This window comes from Haematobia irritans, chromosome 3 (genome assembly GCF_050003625.1).
Source record: "Haematobia irritans isolate KBUSLIRL chromosome 3, ASM5000362v1, whole genome shotgun sequence".
NCBI classification, from domain to species: domain Eukaryota; kingdom Metazoa; phylum Arthropoda; class Insecta; order Diptera; family Muscidae; genus Haematobia; species Haematobia irritans.
Window position 1 is genome coordinate 97,340,429 of NC_134399.1, and position 15,739 is coordinate 97,356,167.

Here is a 15,739-nt window from a genome sequence, read left to right on the forward strand (position 1 = left end):
CGCACCTAATGGGTTAATTACAATTTGGGGAGATAAAATATTTAATAAAATTCAGCACTTTCCAATATATTTGCGCAATATATTTTGGTATTAAACGAAAGATCTTGAAGAACACCAGAAATGTTAGTTTTGCTGCTAGATTTTAAAAGTTAGTTTGTCCAACTTTAAATAAAGTTTAACTATGCCCACTGTGCAAAACCAGCTCTACATTTTTTGGTATCAAATGAAAGCTCTTGACGAGTACTATAAATGCAAGTGGTTGTCATGTTCGAAAGCATCGCAGAAATATCGATTTTTATCAAAAATATAATTAATATGTCGGAATTTACAATATAGGGCTCGCGGACCCACTGTAGAGCAGGTATTGCACAGTGGCCGCATTTGAGTTTTACTTCAAATTGTGGCGACTAAATTAAAAAAAAAAAAATCAACAAAAATCAAAAAAATCGAAAACCACTTGCATTTGTAGTACTCGTCAAGAGCTTTGTTTTGATACCAAAAAATATAGAGCACGTTTTGCACAGTGGGCACGGGTGTCCTATATTTTAAATTCGTGCAAACTAATTTTATTTTTGACTAAAACCGATATTTCTGGGATGCTTACGAAAATAAAAACCACTTGCATTTACCAGATACCAAACAAGTATATACGGCCGTAAGTTCGGCCAGGCCGAATCATATGTACCCTCCACCATGGATTGCGTAGAAACTTCTACGAAAGAATGTCATCCACAATGAATTACTTGGGTTGTGGTATCTTAAAACTTCTTAACATCGTTTTCTAAATTGTAAGTTAGTTCCATACGTGGTATATATTAGACAAAAAAGTTACAAACAATTACGAATCGATATGGACTTTTTGCACTATACGTAGAGAGCCAGAATTGAAATAAGGGGGTCGCTTATATGGGGGCTATATAGAATTATGAACCTGATATGGACCAATTTGTATGTGATTGGGGAGCGATTTATCTGAGGGATATATATAAATATAGACCGATATGGACCTAGTTAGACATGGTTGTTAACGGCCATATACTAGCACAATGTACCAAATTTCAACTGACTCGGATGAAATTTGCTCCCCAAGAGACTCCAAAACCAAATCTCGGGATAAATTTATATGTGGGCTATATATGATTATGGACCACTTTTGGCATGGTTGTTAAATATCATATCACCACGTACCAAATTTCAACCAGATCGGATAAAGTTTGCACCGGAGGTCAAATCTGGGGATCAGTTTATATGGGAGCTATATATAATTATGGACTGATATGAACCAATTCCTGCATGGTTGTTGGATACAATATACTAACATCACGTACAAAATTTCAACCGAATCGGATGAATTTTGCTCTTCCAAAGGGGCTCCTGAGGTCAAATCTGGGGATCGGTTTATATGGGGCCTACATATAATTATAGACCGATTTCGACCAATTTTTGCATGGGTATTTGAGGCCATATATTAACAACACGTACCAAATCCGATGAATTTTAGTCTTCCAAGAGGCTCCGGAGGTCAACTCTGGTGATCGGTTTATATGGCGGCAACGCCATATAAACCGGTTTATATCGGTTTATATGAAACGGAGAGCATAAAATATGAAGTTCTCTACTCCAGTGACATTATGAAATGGTCGTGCATCCGGTCTATTCCTTTGGCCGCGAACAATACAAGCAACTGTGAATAGTAATAGAGTTTTATTGTTAATTGCGGCGCCTGGAATTATAAAAAGAAAGAATGCTTAATGAACAAAGGGCAGATGTACGACTAAAACAATCTGGAGAAGGGAAAAAACGAAAAAGTTCTTTTCAGTAGTTCAAATTGTTTGATTACGGATTTTCTTTTCGTTAGGGTGAGTGAGTTTTACCACAAATATCGCGCACAAATCTAAAGTGGATATCCGAATATGGGTGATAATATTAATTAGTTCCACAATAAGCTGATTCCCAGCAAGGGCCGATAGCACAGATGGAGAGTCTCGGTAGATCTAGCTATACCTTTTGTGATAAATGTTGATTCTATTACAGGTTGTGAAAACTATTTCATAAAGACTAACTTAAAAAATGCTTTTCTGGCTAATTACATCTACCCTCACATCTTTTTCAGTTCCACAAGTTTTTTAGTTCTCAGCTATAAATATACATAGACCCCATATAAACCGGGAGATGTGCGTGAAGATAAATTGTAAATTTAATAACCCGAGACACAAACCAGGTAGTTTTTGCCTGCGCACCTAATGGGTTAATTACAATTTGGGGAGATAAAATATTTAATAAAATTCAGCACTTTCCAATATATTTGCGCAATATATTTTGGTATTAAACGAAAGATCTTGAAGAACACCAGAAATGTTAGTTTTGCTGCTAGATTTTAAAAGTTAGTTTGTCCAACTTTAAATAAAGTTTAACTATGCCCACTGTGCAAAACCAGCTCTACATTTTTTGGTATCAAATGAAAGCTCTTGACGAGTACTATAAATGCAAGTGGTTGTCATGTTCGAAAGCATCGCAGAAATATCGATTTTTATCAAAAATATAATTAATATGTCGGAATTTACAATATAGGGCTCGCGGACCCACTGTAGAGCAGGTATTGCACAGTGGCCGCATTTGAGTTTTACTTCAAATTGTGGCGACTAAATTAAAAAAAAAAATCAACAAAAATCAAAAAAATCGAAAACCACTTGCATTTGTAGTACTCGTCAAGAGCTTTGTTTTGATACCAAAAAATATAGAGCACGTTTTGCACAGTGGGCACGGGTGTCCTATATTTTAAATTCGTGCAAACTAATTTTATTTTTGACTAAAACCGATATTTCTGGGATGCTTACGAAAATAAAAACCACTTGCATTTACCAGATACCAAACAAGTATATACGGCCGTAAGTTCGGCCAGGCCGAATCATATGTACCCTCCACCATGGATTGCGTAGAAACTTCTACGAAAGAATGTCATCCACAATGAATTACTTGGGTTGTGGTATCTTAAAACTTCTTAACATCGTTTTCTAAATTGTAAGTTAGTTCCATACGTGGTATATATTAGACAAAAAAGTTACAAACAATTACGAATCGATATGGACTTTTTGCACTATACGTAGAGAGCCAGAATTGAAATAAGGGGGTCGCTTATATGGGGGCTATATAGAATTATGAACCTGATATGGACCAATTTGTATGTGATTGGGGAGCGATTTATCTGAGGGATATATATAAATATAGACCGATATGGACCTAGTTAGACATGGTTGTTAACGGCCATATACTAGCACAATGTACCAAATTTCAACTGACTCGGATGAAATTTGCTCCCCCAAGAGACTCCAAAACCAAATCTCGGGATAAATTTATATGTGGGCTATATATGATTATGGACCACTTTTGGCATGGTTGTTAAATATCATATCACCACGTACCAAATTTCAACCAGATCGGATAAAGTTTGCACCGGAGGTCAAATCTGGGGATCAGTTTATATGGGAGCTATATATAATTATGGACTGATATGAACCAATTCCTGCATGGTTGTTGGATACAATATACTAACATCACGTACAAAATTTCAACCGAATCGGATGAATTTTGCTCTTCCAAAGGGGCTCCTGAGGTCAAATCTGGGGATCGGTTTATATGGGGCCTACATATAATTATAGACCGATTTCGACCAATTTTTGCATGGGTATTTGAGGCCATATATTAACAACACGTACCAAATCCGATGAATTTTAGTCTTCCAAGAGGCTCCGGAGGTCAACTCTGGTGATCGGTTTATATGGCGGCAATATATAATTATGGACCGATGTTGAACAATTTTTGCATGGTCACTAGAGACCATATACTTACACCATGTACCAAATTTCAGCCGGATCGGATGAAATTTGCTTCTCTTAGAGACTCCGCAAGCCAAATCGGGGGATTTTTTTATATGGGGGCTATATATAAGTATGGACCGATGTGGACCAATTTTTGCATGGTTGTTAGAGACCATATACTAACACTATGTACCAAATTTCAGCCAGATCGGATGAAACTTGCTTCTCTTAGAGGCTCCGTAAGCCAAATCTGGGGATCGGTTTATATGGGGGCTATATATAAGTATGGACCGATGTGGACCAATTTTTGCATGGTTGTTAGAGACCATATACTTACACCATGTTAGCGTGATTTCAACAGACGGACGGATGGACATTCTCAGATGGACGCAGAATTTCACCACGACCCAGAATATATATACTTTATTGGGTCTTAGAGAAATAGTTCGATGTGTTACAAACGGAATGACAAAGTTAATATACCCCCCATCCTATGGTGGAGGGTATAAAAATATAGAGCAGGTTTTGCACAGTGGGTCCGCGTGCACTATATTGTAAATCCTGACATATTAATTATATGTTTGATAAAAATCGATATTTCTGGGATGTTTTCAAATGCAGACACTGTCGTAGTCAGTCTAGAGATATCCAAATGCAAATACTGGGTATCTTCGGTCTACATGGGACATGACAGGGAGATGCCTCCATGTGCCGATAAGACCTTAGTTGAGGAGTCACTGAAAACAAAGACAAAACTCATTATGGGATGCGATGCAAATGCACATCATAGTATTTGGAGAAGTAGTGATACTAATGCAAGGGGAGAGTCGCTAATAGAGTTTATTTTGCGTAGTAACCTTGTAGTTTGCAATAAGGGCGATGCACCAACCTTCGTCACCAAAAACAGCCAAGAGATTTTGGACGTCACATTGGCCTCTCCGGAGCTGAGTGATAAGATATCTGAGTGGCAAGTTTTGAGGAAACATGGCTTCTCAGATCATCGCTACATCAGTTTCAGATTGGCTATTCGTACTTCAAAGACCCTATTTCCGCCAATTGTTAGGAAAGCTGATTAGAATATGTATGTGGCAATCGTTCCATATGATGATACCGGAAATACCAGAGACAAATATGAGCACTGTACAAGATATCGAACATGCAGTGGAGCGGATTACTTAGGCCTTCAACATGTCACTGAAAGCTGCATGCCTTAGAGGGAAGCCAAGGGGGGAAAATCGACCACCATGGTGGTCTACGCAGTTAAGTAATATGAGGAAATCCTGCAGGAAGCTCTTAAATGGACTGGCAACTCTGAATATTGATCCAGGTATACTGGACTGCTAGACGGTATATCAGGCTGCTAGACGAACTGCTAATGAGGAGACGTATTTCAGCCACACTAGGACAAGCAAACATGCAAAGGTATGTGAACAGAGGCATCCCATCCCATCCACAATCGGAGATGTTATACAAATAGCCCTCCGGATGACTGAGAAATGGGCGAAAGAGAATGGTCTTGGAGTAAATCCTGCCAAGACAGAATTAGTCGTGTACTGCAAAGATCGCAAAACTCCCACGGTTAAGCCCATATCCTTAGGGGGTATTGAAATTCCCTTTGGTGAGTGTGCAAAATACTTTGGTGTTATTCTGGACAGGAAGCTGAATTTTAGGCTTAATTTTGTATAAAGGGCGAGGAAAGCCACCCTAGCTTTGTACTCGTGCAAAAAGGCAATAGGAAAAAAGTGGGGACTAAAACCGAAAATTGTGCATTGGCTATACACGGCAGTGGTTAGACCTATAATGCTATATGGTGTTGTAGTTTGGTGGCCGGTACTTCAGCAACCGACAGGTTGTGTATCTCAGGCGCATTCAGTAAGACAGGAACAGATTCCCTTAATGTCATGCTGCATCTTTTGCTTTTAGACATTTTGGCCAAACAGTCAGCTGCAACAACGAGCGGTTGCGCGAGCACGTGCGGTTTCGCGAGCTATCGCTGTGGTAGGAAAAAATATACGGCCACAGTTCGGTCCTCAAAATAATGCCAGATGTGCCTTACGTAGTGGATTATACTCTGGCGAAACCACTTTTCGACAAAAACTTTGAAACTCTAATTCCCAACAGTGAGGCGTGGTGTACAAAGACCCCGGGGAATAAAAGATAAATAGATTTCTACACTGATGGCTCCAAATTGGATGGACAAGTGGGTTTCGGAGTATATTCTAAAGATCTGTAACTTCGAATAGCGAAAAGATTACCTAATCATTGTAGTGTTTTTCGGGCTGAAATATTAGCAATAAAAGAGATGGCGAATTGGCTGGGAAGTAATGTTCCAAAAATTTTTGGCATTAATATATACTCAGACAGTCAACCTGCAATAAAATCCTTGGACTCTGTGTTCCTTTACTCGAAAACGGCCATCGACTGCCGCAAATCTCTCAACGAGATGGCTGAGCTGATGGGAACTGTCAAGCAGATGAGTTAGCAAGGCTAGGAACTACCTTACATATTCGAGGGGAACTAGATTCTGTTGGTATGTCTCTGGCAACCTGCAAGCTCTTACTGCGTGAGAAGGCCGTCATGATGGCAAATGTTCGATGGGAAAATTGCAAGGGTTGTAACGACACCAAGCAAATATGGCCCCATTTAAACTTGAACCGCAGACTAGATATGCTAGTGTTCTCAAGACGTCAGATATCATTTCTGATATCTGCTATAACAGGTCGCTGCCTGGTAGGCGGATTTGCAAAAACTATTGGTGCGAAGTATAATGACTATTGTATAAGCTGTCATGATGCGGAGGAAAAGGAATCAATTAAACACCTCTTATGTGAGTGTCCTGCATTTGTGTAAGGCGTAAGCAAATTTTAGGGGCATATAGCTTTAGATTACTGGAGGACCTGGAAAACGTTAACTTAAGCAGTCTGTTAATGTTTTTGGAACAATCTGGTTGGTTCAACAAAAGAAAATAATAGAGAAGGTTCAGTGGTTAAAACTAGAAATGCCCATATGTAATAGGTACTTTTAGTTTAACTTGTGTGGTATCACAATGGACTGAATAGTCTAATTGAGCCTGAAACTAAATCGGGCTGCCACTTTAACCTAACCTAACCTAACACAATGACAATGTTAATATAGCCCCATCCTATGGTAGAGGGTATAACAAATGAAGTAGAAAGTTCCGAGGTATAAGTCCATCACAAAGTGGATACTCACATACTACTACTTTTTTGATCCTCAACATTTATTATATTCTCATAATAGATACCATGCCATCACTCTAAATAATAGCGTTTTGGATATAAAAACAAGTCACTGAAGGCTATAACAAAATCCCGTACGATTGTCGACCTTATTTATTTGTCCAAGTAATCCATATGAGAATATGAGTATTTTCTATAATTTCCGTTTTAAATTTCTCATCACTACAGTGAAAATTTCTAACCAATCGTATCGATTATTGTGAACAAAACAAAGAATAGCTTTGTTTATCAATATGGTCGATTGGACAAACCAACGTTGCTGAAATCCTGCTTTCGTCTAAATATTTTGAAATTTATGACAGAATAAACATACAAACAACAACAAATAATTTCTAATTCAAACCACATAAAACGAAGAAAAACACCTCAAGCAATGCCAAAGATGAAAGTAGTATAAGAAAAACAATTCTAGTGCAATGAAGACAAACAAAACAAGTATATACGGCCGCAAGTTCGGCCAGGCCGAATCTTATGTACCCACCACCATGGATTGCGTAGAAACTTCTACGAAAGACTGTCATCCACAATCGAATTACTTGGGTTGTGGTATCTTAAAACTTCTTATTCCTGCATGGTTGTTGGATACCATATACTAACATCACGTACCAAATTTCAACCGAATGGGAAGTATTTTGCTCTTCCAAGGGGCTCTGGAGGTCAAATCTGGGGATCGGTTTATATGGGGCCTATATATAATTATGGACCGATATCGACCAATTTTTGCATGGGAGTTTGAGGCCATATATTAACACCACGTACCAAATTTCAACTGAATCAGATGAATTTTGGTCTTCCAAGAGGTTCCGGAGGTCAAATCTGGTGATCGGTTTATATGGGGGCTATATATAATTATGGACCGATGTGGACCAATTTTTGCACGGTTGTTCGAGACCATATACTAACACCATGTACCAAATTTCAGCCGGATCGGATGAAATTTGCTTCTCTTAGAGGCCTCGCAAGCCAAATCGGGGGATCGGTTTATATGGGGGCTATATATAATTATGGACCGATGTGGACCAATTTTTGCATGGTTGTTAGAGACCATATACTCACACCATGTACCAAATTTCAGCCGGATCGGATGAAATTTGCTTCTCTTAGGGGCCTCGCAAGCCAAATCGGGGGATCGGTTTATATGGGGGCTATATATAATTATGGACCGATGTGGACCAATTTTTGCATGGTTGTTAGAGACCATATACTTACAGCATGTACCAAATTTCAGCCGGATCGGATGAAATTTGCTTCTCTTAGGGGCCTCGCAAGCCAAATCGGGGGATCGGTTTATATGGGGGCTATATATAATTATGGACCGATGTGGACCAATTTTTGCATGGTTGTTAGAGACCATATACTTACAGCATGTACCAAATTTCAGCCGGATCGGATGAAATTTGCTTCTCTTAGAGGCCTCGCAAGCCAAATTTTGGGGTCCGTTTATATGGGGGCTATACGTAAAAGTGGACCGATATGGCCCATTTGCAATACCATCCGACCTACATCAATAACAACTACTTGTGCCAAGTTTCAAGTCGATAGCTTGTTTCGTTCGGAAGTTAGCGTGATTTCAACAGACGGACGGACGGACGGACGGACGGACGGACGGACATGCTCAGATCGACTCAGAATTTCACCACGACCCAGAATATATATACTTTATGGGGTCTTAGAGCAATATTTCGATGTGTTACAAACGGAATGACAAAGTTAATATACCCCCCATCCTATGGTGGTGGGTATAAAAATGTCAGATACTAAAGGAAACAGACTTTTGCCGGTTGACAAGAAAAATGGCAAAACCTTCGGGTTTAGATTTTCCTTATTAGACCGGAACTTGTCGGGGAACAAGAGTAAAAAATATAAATATCATGTCATGTTTGTCATATTCCTAGACAAGTTTTTGCCAATGTAAAGAAATTATGATATCATTTTGGGTTTTTATTTTATATAAAGTTCTCTTTTTTTGTGTTGTGATAAATAGAATCAATTCTAACTTGAATCAATGCTATTTTTGAAATAAACACAAATATATAATATAATCGTTAAATCTAAATAATTGACAAAGGCATGTATAAATATAAGCTACCATTCAAACTTCATGTTTGTGAGTAAGTATTAAGAAATAAAAAATAAACAAGTATATACGGCCGTAAGTTCGGCCTCGGCCAGGCCGAAGCTTATGTACCCTCCATCATGGATTGCGTAGAAACTTCTTCTAAACACTGCCATCCACAATCGAATTACTTAAGTTGCGGTAACGCTTGCCGATGGCAAGGTATCTTAAAACCTCCTAACAGCATCTTCTAAATTGTATGTAAGTCCATACGTGGTATATATTAAATCAAAAAAGATCGATCCAATACGTATATAATTCAGTTAGACAATGTAGACATAAAATTTTAACAAAATTTTCTATAGTAATAAAATTTTGACAAAATTTTCTATAGAAATAAAAATTTTGACAAAATTTTCTATAGAAAGAAAATTTTGACAAAATTTTCTATAGAAAGAAAATTTTGGCAAAAATTTCTACAGAAATAAAATTTTAACAAAATTTTCTATAGAAATAAACTTTTGACAAAATTTTCTATAGAAATAAAATCTTTGTAGATTAGTTTTGGCTCGAGTGGCAACCATGATTATGAACCGAATAAAATTTGAACAAAATTTTCTATAGAAATAAAATTTTGACAAAATTTTCTACAGAAATAAAATTTTGGTAGATTATTTTTGGCTCTAGTGGCAACCATGATTATGATCCGATATGGACCAATTTTTGTGTGATTGGACCAATTTTGGTATGGTTGTTAGCGACCATATAATAACACCACGTTCCTAATTTGAACCGGATCGGATGAATTTTGCTCCTCCAAGAGGCTCCGGAGGTCAAATCTGGAGAACGTTTTATATGGGGGCTATATATAATTATGGACCGATATGGACCAATTCTGGCACGGTTGTTAAAGATCATATACTAACACCATGTTCCAAATTACAACCGGATTGGATGAAATTTGCTTCTCTTGGAGACTTCGCAAGCCAAATCTTGGGATCGGTTTATATGGGGGCTATATATAATTATGAACCGATGTGGACCAAATTTGGCATGATTGTTAGAGACCATAAAACAATATCATGTACCAAATTTCAGGCGGATCGGATGAAATTTGCTTCTCTTTGAGGCTCCGCAACCCAAATCTGGGGATCGGTTTATATGGGCGCTATATATAATTATGGACCGATGTGGACCACTTTTTGCACGGTTGTTAGAGACCATATATCAATACTATGTACCAAATTTCAGCCGGATCGGATGCAAGTTGCTTCTCTTTGAGGCTTCGCAAGCCAAATCTGGAGATCGGTTTATCTGGGGCCTATATATAATTATGGACTGATGTGAACCAATTTTTGCATGGTTGTTAGAGACCATATACCAACACCATGTACCAAATTTCAGGCGGATCGGATGAAATTTGCTTTTCTTTGAGGCTCCGCAACCCAAATCTGGGGATCGGTTTATATGGGCGCTATATATAATTATGGACCGATGTGGACCACTTTTTGCACGGTTGTTAGAGACCATATATCAATACTATGTACCAAATTTCAGCCGGATCGGATGCAATTTGCTTCACTTTGAGGCTTCGCAAACCAAAGCTGGAGATCGGTTTATCTGGGGTCTATATATAATTATGGACCGATGTGAACCAATTTTTGCATGATTGTTAGAGACCATATACCAACACCATGCAGCAAATTTCAGGCGGATCGGATGAAATTTGCTTTTCTTTGAGGCTCCGCAACCCTATCTGGGGATCGGTTTATATGGGGGCTATATATAATTATGGACCGATGTGGACCAATTTTTGCATGGTTGTGAGCAGGGCTGTGGAGTCGGAGTCTTGGAGTCGGAGTCTGAAGATTTTGCTGGAGTCGGAGTCGGAGTCGTAAAAATTTTGCTCGACTCCGACTCCGGCTAAATCAAATTTTTTAAAACACTTCACATTTTTTTAACTAAGCAAGTTTTTACGCAAATTAGTTTCCATTGCTTTATTCATTCGATCAATGTACAGCATGATTGTAAATGAGAATCAACTTCCAATTACGGCTATCTTTTTATGTTTCCTAGAATGTTAGACTAGCAGATGGGCTGGATCGATCCATTTTAATGCTCATATCAATTTATTTGAAATATTTCGAACAATCGAAATTATTTTTTTTTTAATTTTATTTTAAGGCCATATTGACAGAAAATTGGAATGGCCTTAAAATTTTTTCAAAGTTGTTTTTTATAGAAAATGTTGTCAAAATTTTATTTCTATAGCAAATTTTTTCAAAATTTTATTTCTATAAAAAATTTATTCAAAATTTTATTACTATAGAAATATTTTTTTCTATAGAAAATTTTGTCAAAATTGTATTTCTATAGAAAATTGATTCAAAATTTTGTTTCTATAGAATATTTTGCAAAATTTTATTTCTATAGAAAATTTTGCCAAAATTTTATAGTAATAGATTTTTTTATTAGAAAATTTGGTCAAAATTTTATTACTATAGAAAATTTAGTCAAAATTTTGTTTCTGTAGAATATTTTGCAAAATTTTATTTCTATAGAAAATTTTGCAAAATTTTGTTCGCTACACAATTTTTTTTTAAATTGTATTTCTATTGATAATTTTTTCAAACTTTTATTTCTATAAAAAATGTTGCCAAATTTTATTTCTATAAAAATGTTATTCAAAATTTTATTTCTATATATTTGGTAAAAATTTGATTTCTATAGAAAATTTTGCCAAAATTTTATTTCTATAGAAAATTTAGTCAAAATTTTGTTTCTGTAGAAAATTTAATCAAAATTTTGTTTACTAGACAAAAATTTTTCTAAAATTGTATGCTCACTGATACTCATTGCTAAGTCGAAAACTTGTAGAAATGACTCAAATTTTAAAATTTTTCAATGAATGAATCATAAATGCATTTTTGCGAAATTGTCTAAACAATTATAAATATTTCCCAAATATTGCCCGAGTTTTGTAGAAGTCTGATTTGAGATTTTATCAAAATGTAGATCTAAATACAAAGTTGTGCAGAGTATATTATAGTCGGCCCGCCCGACTTTAGACTTTCTTTGCATTTTTAATTTTTGTTAAAATTGTGTTACGTCCCATAACGTTAGATTTAAATTTTAAGTACATAGATTTTGTATAAGTATATACAATTATGTCTAAATCGATTCAGATTCAAATTCATGCATATGGGAATATAAACCTTTATATAGGTCGCAACAAATTTAAAGGATTTGAGATAGTATCAATAATTTTGGTCCACAAATACATATACTGTTGGTATCTTCTCATAGTATGATGGGTATTTATATCATTATTTTATTTATTAAACGTTGCCCCAAATTTGAAATATAGAGTTCAATTGGCATCTAATGTGAAATTAAGACCTTTTTTTGCACACATAAATAAATATGATACTTTATATCGATCTACTTACGGTACCCCCACAATAAACTACAAATTAGTGGTATTAAAATGAGATTTAGTAATATTACCCGGAGTCGGAGTCGGAGTCGAGCTGATGAAAAATGCTGGAGTCGGAGTCGGAGTCGGAGTCAAGCAAAATTGGCTCGACTCCACAGCCCTGGTTGTGAGAGACCATATACCAACACCATGTACCAAATTTTAGCCGGATCGGATGAAATATGCTTCTGTTAGAGGCTCCACAAGCCAAATTTGAGGGTCCCTTTATATGGGGGCTATACGTAAAAGTGGACCGATATGGCCCATTTAGCGTGATTTCAACAGACGGACGGACGGACGGACATGCTTAGATCGACTCAGAATTTCACCACGAACCAGAATATATATACTTTATGGGGTCTTAGAGCAATATTTCGATGTGTTACAAACGGAATGACAAAGTTAATATACCCCCATCCTATGATGGAGGGTATAAAAAATTCTATAGATATTAGAGGTGTAAACGTGACACGAAATTGTCGTGACTCACGCGTGCGGACATGCTTAACCAACCAAATGTCGTGCGTGAGTGTGATTCACGAAAATAATATCTTCGTGAGTGTGCGTGAGTAACGAACACGTTCACGAAAATAATCCCGCTTACGAACATAAAATGCTTTGGAGTTGAATTCATTTATACTTTTTGTGATATCCTAAGTATTAAGAGTTTTATAATGCTCTCGATTTTTATCATACTCATGTTTTCAGTCAGGTTCTGTAGGTAAATTACTCATAAAATTATTCGTGAGTCACGAGGTTTCTCGTGAGTCACGACATTTTTCGTCAGTCACAATTTTTTTCGTGAGTCACGACATTTAAAAGATTTTCGTGCGTGAGTGTGAATGAGTACAAATTTTCTTTTCGTGAGCGTGAGTCTTACCAAAAAATATGGTGCGTGAGTGTGCGTGAATAAGATTTTTTCGTCGTGAGTGTGCGTGAGCGTGAGCAAAATATTACTCACGTGCACATCTCTAATAGATATACAATTTTTACAAAATTTTCTACACAAATAAAATTTGAAAAAATATTCTAAAGAAATAGAAGTTTGACAAAATTTTTTATAGAATTAAAATTTGGACAAAATAATCTATAAAGTTTTGACAAAACTTTCTACAGAAATAAAATTTTGGCGAAATTTTCTATAGAAATAAAATCTTGACATCATTTTCTATATAAATACAATTTTGACAAAATTTCTATAGAAACAAAACTTTCTACAAAAAACAAATGTTAAATTATATTGGGAATAAATTTTTGACCAAAATTGTCTGTACAAATAAATTTTTCAATATAAATCAAATTTTGACAACATTTCTATAAAAATAAAATTTTTAACAAAATTTTCTCTAGAACTAAAATGTTGAACAAAATTTTCTATACAAATAAAATTTTGACAAAATTTTCTATAGAAATTAAATTGTGATAAATTTTTTATAGAAATACAATTTTGACAAAATTTTCTATAACAAAAAAAAAAAAAAATAAAAAATTCACAAAAATTTCTGTACAAATAAAATTTTGAAAATATGCAATTTGGCAAAATTTTCTATAGAAATACAATTTTGACAAAACTTTTTATAGAAATACAATTTTAGCAAAATTTTTTATAGAAATAAAATTTTGACAATACTTTCTATAAAATAAAATTTTAAAAAATCTATCGAAATAAAATTTTGAAAAAAATTTTCTCTAGAAATAAAATTTTGACAAAATTTTCTATAAAAATAAAATTTTAAAAAATCTATTGGGAATAATATTTTGCCAAAATATCCTATAAAGTTTGAACAAAACTTTCTATAGAATTGGGAGCCACCGTGGTGCAATGGTTAGCATTCCCGCCTTGCATACACAAGGTCGTGGGTTCGATTCCTGCTTCGACCGAACACCAAAAAGTTTTTCAGCGGTGGATTATCCCACCTCAGTAATGCTGGTGAAATTTCTGAGGGTTTCAGAGCTTCTCTAAGTGGTTTCACTGCAATGTGGAACGCCGTTCGGACTCGGCTATAAAAAGGGGGTCCCTTGTCATTGAGCTTAACATGGAATAGGGCAGCACTCAGTGATAAGAGAGAAGTTCACCAATGTGGTATCACAATGGACTGAATAGTCTAAGTGAGCCTGATACATCGGGCTGCCACCTAACCTAACCTAACCTAATATAGAATTAAAATTTTGACGAAATTTCCTATAGAAATAAAATTTTGAACAAAATTTTCTATAGAAATAAAATTTTGACATAATTTTCTATAGAAATACAATTTTGACAACATTTTCTATAGAAATTAAATTTTTAATTTTTTTTTTATAGAAATGAAATTTTAAAAAATCTATTGGGAGTAAAATTTTGAACAAAATTTCCTATTGAAATAAAATCTATAGAAATAAAATTTTGAAAAAATTTTCTATAGAAATGAAATTTTAACAAAATTTTCTATTGAAATGAAATTTTAACAAAATTTTCTATGGAAATAAAATTTTTACAAAATTTTCTATAGAAATAAAATGTTGACTATATTTTTTTATAGAAATAACATTTTGACAAAATTTCCAAAAAATTGAAAAAAAATTTTCATAAAAATAAAATGTTGACAAAATATTCTATAAAAATAACATTTTTACAAAATTTTCTATAAAAAATAAATTTTCACCAAATTTTCTATAGAAATAAGAGTTTGACAAAATTTTCTATAGGAATAAGAGTTTTACAAAATTTTCTATAAAAATAAAATTTTGACAAAATTTTCTATAAAAATAAAATTTTTTAAAATTTATTGGGAATAATATTTTGACTATATATTCTATAAAGTTTTGACAGAAGTTTCTATAGAATTAAATTTTGAGGAAATTTTCTATATAAATAAAATTTTGACGAAATTTTCTATAGAAATAAAATGTTGACAAATTGTCTATAGTAATACAATTTTGACAACATTTTCTATACACTCATAGAAAAAAGTCTGCTGAAAACAGCAGTCGATGTCTGCTGTTATATTTTTGTACTTCAGGGCCTAATGAACAACAATTTGTAAAATTTTTAGGTCATAAATTTTTCCCCAAAACATATTTAAGAACCAAAAGTAGTTTTTTGTATATTTTTGCAATGGAATATATTTACAAGCTCCTAAATACTATC